Source organism: Sciurus carolinensis, chromosome 4 (genome assembly GCF_902686445.1).
Source record: "Sciurus carolinensis chromosome 4, mSciCar1.2, whole genome shotgun sequence".
Classification (NCBI taxonomy): Eukaryota; Metazoa; Chordata; class Mammalia; order Rodentia; family Sciuridae; genus Sciurus; species Sciurus carolinensis.
In genome coordinates this window covers 143,421,233-143,428,311 of record NC_062216.1, presented here as the reverse complement: position 1 = coordinate 143,428,311, position 7,079 = coordinate 143,421,233, and positions in this window count along the sequence as shown.

Sequence of the window (7,079 nt, the reverse complement as noted above, 5' to 3'; positions counted from 1 at the left end):
CTAGAAGTTTTCAAAATTTGTTCAAGAATTTACTGAGATTTACTATCAAGGACAAAAGCCCTAATCAGTGTTATCTCTTGAGGATCTAATGCTCTGTTTGCCACTTGACAAGGGTGTGAATTCAAAAAATTATATACACAAATAACTAAGATAAAAATGGTTTTTGTTCTGTTATTAGTGTGCACAATAAAATTATATATTCCAATTTAATTGTTTCACTAACAATAATAAAAAGAGCACTTTGATTATATACCTACATATTCTTAGGGAACCCCAGAAGTTTCAAGTAGGTGGATGATAGGTCACATACAGGTAGACAGAGAGAATAATCCAGTTATATGTCTGCTTTTGAAAAGGAAATCTACCACTAATCCATAAGCTTAGCAAAATAAGATACTGGTCATAGTGGTGCATGCCTGTAATCTCAGCAACTTGGGAGGCTTAGGTGAGAGGATCAAAAGTTCAAGACCAGCCTCTACAATTTCAGGAGACCCTCAGCAACTGTTTGTTTAATTAAAAAAATAAAAATAAGAAAGGACTGGATGTAGCTAAGTGTGAAAGTACCTCTGAGTTTAAACTCCAACACTGAAAATAAACAAATTTGAGTAAACAAATCAAAACTGAAGATTGTAATCATTCAGAAGATAGGAAAAACTGTTTCAAATTTAACTCCTCACTTCATGAAAGGTACATTTCTTAATAATTACTCTCTTGTTCCTACTGTGGTTAATGCTCATTCCATGAGCTTTCACTATTTGTGGTAGGAAGGTTTCATGACCTCCACCCTTGACAGAAGGAGGAAGGCTCCAGGTATTCACAATACCCCAAGGAAGTTCAGTTATTTGCCTTTCTTAAGGGATTCCTGGTGCTTCACTATCTTACCCGAAAGTGACTTTAATAATGGAAATTTCAAGCATCAGCTCACAGATGGTTATCTATTTGGGGAAGAAGAACTTGTAACAAATCACATTACCTAGGTGGCCACTCCTTGGACTTATCCATATGGCAGACTCTGTAGGAAAAAAGAAAATACTGCTGATAATAGTTTCTCCTGTACCATAGAACTGTCAGAAGAAATGGTAGGTGAAAATTTAAATCAAGTTGTAATATTGGGAAAAAATAATTGTGGTTTTCAGAAAAGCAGCAATTCTGGTCTGTACATAGGGTAAGAGTATGTTGGCTTCATAAATAGTAAATGTTCCGTTTTTATTTATTTTTCCTAACCTTATTAAGCTTCTTCAGCTTGATTCCCTTATGTTTTAAAGTATAGTTATTAAAAGTAATCGAATGCCTAAATCCTTATGTAGTATAAGCAAAACTTTGTATAAAAATATCTAAAGTCCTCCCCTAGAACTAACACTTGCATATTCTTTGGTTAATATGACCATTAAATCATTGTGTAACCACAGAGAAAATATATGGTATATTTGTCTTGCAATTTTATAAAACATAAAAAATATAATTGGGAATTAATTTTGAAATCTGCAAATTATTATGAGAAATTTTGTCAGTGGTGTAACACGTAAATTAAATATCTATATGTAGTGTCTTCAAAATTATAGAATCTAATCATTAGAGTTTCATGATCTTTTTCTTAAGATTTTATGTATTTGATGAATACTGATGCTATTTTTCTTTCAATTACACCACCAGTATTCTTTCATGGTGGTTTTGAATTTTATCTCCTAGTTTTTTTTTTTTTTTTGGTATTTGATTTGACTAAATCATATATTAATTATAATCTGGTAACTAGACAAACAGTTATTTTAGGGAAATCACTTTGGAGTGATATTTATGAATAGTAAGTACCCAGTGTGTGTTTTAGAATTTTTCTTGGTATATCTAGTGGTTTTTTTCTTTCATTTTTTAATTATTCATAAATTTTAAGACAAATTTAATCCCCAAATTCTCTTTTGTCTCAATTTACTTGTTCTATTTGTCATACCGTTCATAGTATGCACTGTTTACTATGATTTAGTAAATATTTTTATTTTCTAATCACTTTTCTGTCACTCACCCCACTTACATACTACATTACACATTCAAACAAGGCCTTTCCTCTCAGGTCAGTGATCACAGTCTTACATGCATCATCTATGACATTCACCAGTAATATCTAGTTGAAGTTTTTCAATGGACAATGCTTCATTGATAACCACAATCGGGGATCATGCCAGGGATGATCATTTTGTGGAAAATCAAATCAAAAGGTCTGTGAATTGATATTTATGGTCCATAATAAACCCAAGAATAATCTGCAATACTTTTTTAAACTTCCTAAAACTTTAAGATATCTATATCTTTGTGTTTAAGAATATTTGTGCTTTTGTCACATTTTCAAAAAGTTTCAGGATCCCAAAATGGTTAATAACACTGAGCATGTGCCAGTCATGTTACAAGAATATCTTCCTATGCAAAAAATTATTTATTCCACAGGCAAAAATCATAGAATAACCTATACTTTTAAAAGAATTATAAAGAATCAAAAGCTTACTTCTTACAAGTCTTCCACTATTTTTTTTTTTTTTTTTTTAATGTACCAAAGGTTGAACCCAGGGGAATCTGAAGCACTGAGCCATATCCAGAGCTCCTTTCATTTATTTATTTATTTTTTTCATTTTGAGATAGGATCTTCCTAAGTTGCGTAGGGCCTTTCTAAGCTGCTGAGCCTGGCTTTGAACTTTTGATTCTCTTGCCTCAACCTCCAGAGAAACTAGTATTACTGGTGTGCGCCACCATACCTGGCTTTCACTGAAAATTTTCAGGATGTGATTTTTATAATAGCCTCCAAAAATATTTTAGAAACACACACAAAAAACAGTAAAAGTTGCTTCTAACTCCAAAAGTAAAACAATTTTTTTCCAATGGGGATACAAAATATATATTACTTTAGCATGTAGACAGCTATTTTAATGAATTTGTTTTTATTGGTTGCATTCTTTATGATGATTTGTTATTGGAAAGAATCAGTGTTTAAATGCTGGAAAATACTTGTTTTTATGTAATCCTTTTTTGAAAGTAAGGAAAATGAACTTAATTTTCAGATTCCCTACAATAGTGACATGAAGAACTAAATATGCATGCATCTTATTTTAATTTTTCAGATAATTTTGCAATAGACTAACAGTGTTTATCAAGAGGTTGAGCAAAAATAAAGGTCTTTGTAATGACTAAGTTATTTCAGTTCTCTAAAGAGATAAATTTTCTTAGGATTAATGAAATTAATAATGTTTATTTTATACCACATAAATATAGTTATGGCACAGATGTACAAATAATATTCTGAATGACACTAATAGTTTATTCTGAATTTAATATAATTACAGTTTTTCACTTGTCCTTGATTCAGTCATTTAATCCAACCATGTTTTATTTGAAAAACATGATTTGTAAAGTAAATTAATCATAATACATATCAGATTGAATTTCTGTGAAGATCAAAAAGCAAATAGTCATCATTCAATTGTAATTAGTATTGTATTACCTAAGTAATTACACAATGCAATCTTACTTTATTGGACCTTGCAAACTTCTCTGATGATTTAAACTATTGATGTAGTAATTATGTATTTGAATCACAATGGTTGCAGTAGTCCCTAAGTACAAACACTGACTTTGTTCTGCATGTCTTGAAACAAAAGATATGGTAGAATAGTCATACCAGGAAACATAAGATAATATGTGTATTATCTTATGTTTGTTAGACACTGGTATGGAGATGACAGTCTATCTAATTCCCCATTCTCTTCCTTAGGTACTGGTTGGAGCCTACCCAGCTGCTTGACATGAGATTTTCTTCTTAAATAACTTTGAATGTCTTTAGAAGACCACTGTAAAATACAGTTTTAAGAGTTTATAGGAAAACTGTATGGATATACTGCTCTTGTGTTTGCCATATCTCATTGAGATACACAAAAAATTGAATAAAACCAGACATCAGTCTCACTACTCAGAGTTGATGATGGACAATGATTTTTTTCACAATGAGTAATCATCATCACATCATCACTTCACAAGCTCCGTCACCACAGAATAACCTTAGAATCCTAAAGAAATTGAAGGGTTTCAAGTTGCATTTAATAGCCGTCAAATCTGAGCCTTCTAATTGTTAAACTACACTCTTAGGATCAATTAAAAGTATATATCAATTCAAGTATATGGTATGAATATCATATAAATAATATATGTTATAAATTTATATAATTTATGAATTTACATATATAATATAAATGAGAAAATATAATATAAATGAGAAATTTCTTTTTTTTTTTATTTATTTTTTTACGTTTACATAGGGTAATGATGTTTATTTTTTTTCCCTTGCCCCCCACCCCTCCCACCCTTTTCCCTTTATACAGTCCTTCTTTCCTTCATTCTTACCGCTCTCCTTAGCCTAACTCTAAACCTAACCCTAAACCTAATGCTAACCCCTCCCACCCCCATTATATGTCCTCATCCGCTTATCAGCGAGATCATTCGTCCTTTAGTTTTTTGAGATTGGCTTATCTCACTTAGCATGATATTCTCCAATTTCGACCATTTGCCTACAAATGCCATAATTTTATCATTCTTCATTGCGGAGTAATATTCCATTGCATAAATATGCCACAGTTTCTTTATCCATTCATCAACTGAAGGGCATCTAGGTTGGTTCCACAATCTGGCTATGGTGAATTGAGCAGCAATGAACATTGATGTGGCTGTATCTCTGTAGTATGCTGATTTTAAGTCCTTTGGGTATAGGCCAAGGAGTGGGATAGCTGGGTCAAATGGGAGAAATTTCTTGTAAGCAAGGTTATTATCAAAAAAGAAATTCAAAAATATGGGAGACTGTATTTAGGTAGGTTTTCTTCAATTGTACTTATTGTTTCTGACATAGAAATGTACTTAGCGTAAAGATGTATAGTGCCAAACACATGAAATGTTCTCAAGATATTAGGACACAGTAAAAGAGAATGTGGGAGGAATTATATGATAGTGGTTGACTACAGTTTAGAAATTAAAACTCAACTGTATATATATATATATATATATATATATATATATATATAAAATTACCTTGATTATATTTAAAATAATATGCTCATTACTGCCATCCTCAGACATATCCCCTTTGTTTCTTAATTTTCCTCACTCTCTGAAATGGGAATAGGAGGAAAACAAGATGTCTAAATGTTCTTTGCTAGACATTTTATCCTGAGCCCATAAAATCCTATTTGATCATTTAATTTGTTCTTTTCTGCAATAAGACTACAAGAAGTTCAGTTTCAAGGCTGCTAAACAATGCCATACAGTTGACAGTCTCAAGAACGATTGTAAAGTGATGGAGTTAGAAGCAATAGGTCACGTTTTGTAAATCGACTGAAGCAGAACTGGAATGCTAATGAAAGTCAACAACCATTTCCTCACCTGCTCCCAATTTGTAATTCTTGCCCTGGTGGCACCTATATTACAGCATGAATGTTGTTTTCTAATTTATATTCAGAAAATCATTAGAGTGACTATGACTCTGTTCTTTAAATAGATAATAAGTTTATTATCTAATTCAAAAATGCATACTGCTCTGGAAAGTGTGTGAATAAAATAATTTTTTAAGTTAAGTGTAGTTTTACAAAATGAAGTGCCATGCATTATAGAAATAAATATTTAAAGGCTTAGTATCAATCAAGCAAGGAGTTTTCACATCTCATTCAGGTACACAAAAAGAATTAATAAAACTGCGTGTAGCTCTCAATCTGATTATTTTAATTTGAGGATGGATAATGACATTTGGCAATGAGAAGGAAATTTCTTCATTGTATGACTTTCATTTCGAGTTATTATTTTTTTCAATTTAGTTTAATAGGAGTTTGGGGTATGGCACAATTCAGTTCACATCCAAATAAACAACAATTATGGAAACTTGTCCATCCTACTAATTTCTTTAAGACAGACTTTAAAATAGTTTCCCTATTACTCACCTTGAAAGGTATTTCCAAGTAGAGTACAATACAGTCCACCCTGCATGTGAATTCTTAGCTATAGATAGAACGATTGATTTGTGCAGAGCTCCTTGTATGCTAAATCTTGTTTGAGATTTCTCATTTCTTTCTCTCATTTGATTCAAGCCACAGATATGTGTGGGCAGTAGTGTTATCCTTATTCTATCAATGATGGTATTGTACTTAGCAGTGAAGGTAGGGTTCAGAATTATGAATCTGCTTTCTTTGTCCTTTTCTTCCTCAAAATGAGAAGTGCCGGATCCTAGTTCTGATTATGCTAATGAGAATGTCACTCCTTTTTTTTTTTCTTTGTCCTTACTATCTTTATCTATAAAATGAGGGAATAATAGGACAAAGATGTCTTGTAAAAATTTCTTCCAGTGGTAACGTGTTTTTGTTCTTAATTAGTCCTTTGTCAGTTGGCACGGGATTGACTAATGACAGGTTGTGATCACTAAAATAATAAAAAATAAAATAGGAGAAAAAAACCCAATATCCTACTAACAGCAGATCCTAACCAATGTAGTTAATGCTGCAATTTTCTTAGTGAATTTTGCATTTTGAAAAGCAATTTTGAACTGTTTCACAACATAACTGCAAGATGGAGAGCAGGATATTATTTTTACAATTTTAAAAGGAGTGAAACAGTAGCCCTAATCTAAAGGTGAGTTGGGACAAATTTTATTTTTTTAATAAGCTAAAGAAAATGAATTCAATAAAGGACATCAAGGCTTTCTTTAAAGTTGTTTTATGAAATAACTAATCCTGAATTGAATCAGTTAACTTTAAAGATAGTTAACCTAGTAGAAAATAATAAATATTGATCTCAAATTCAGCAAGCAGAAAATTTTAAAAAAGCAGAAAGACATCAGAAATATTTAAAGTAAATGATAGATGGACAGAGATGAACTGTGAGAAAATACAACACAACTTAAAATATTTATTCTAATGCTACTGTCAAGTTTAAAGACATGATTTCAATAAAATTTTTGATTATTTTTTCCTTTAAATTAGTAAAGTAAGTTTAGACTAAAGCAGAATATGAATTTTCCTTCTTATATACAATCTAATTTCATGGATTAAAATTACAGGAACTCT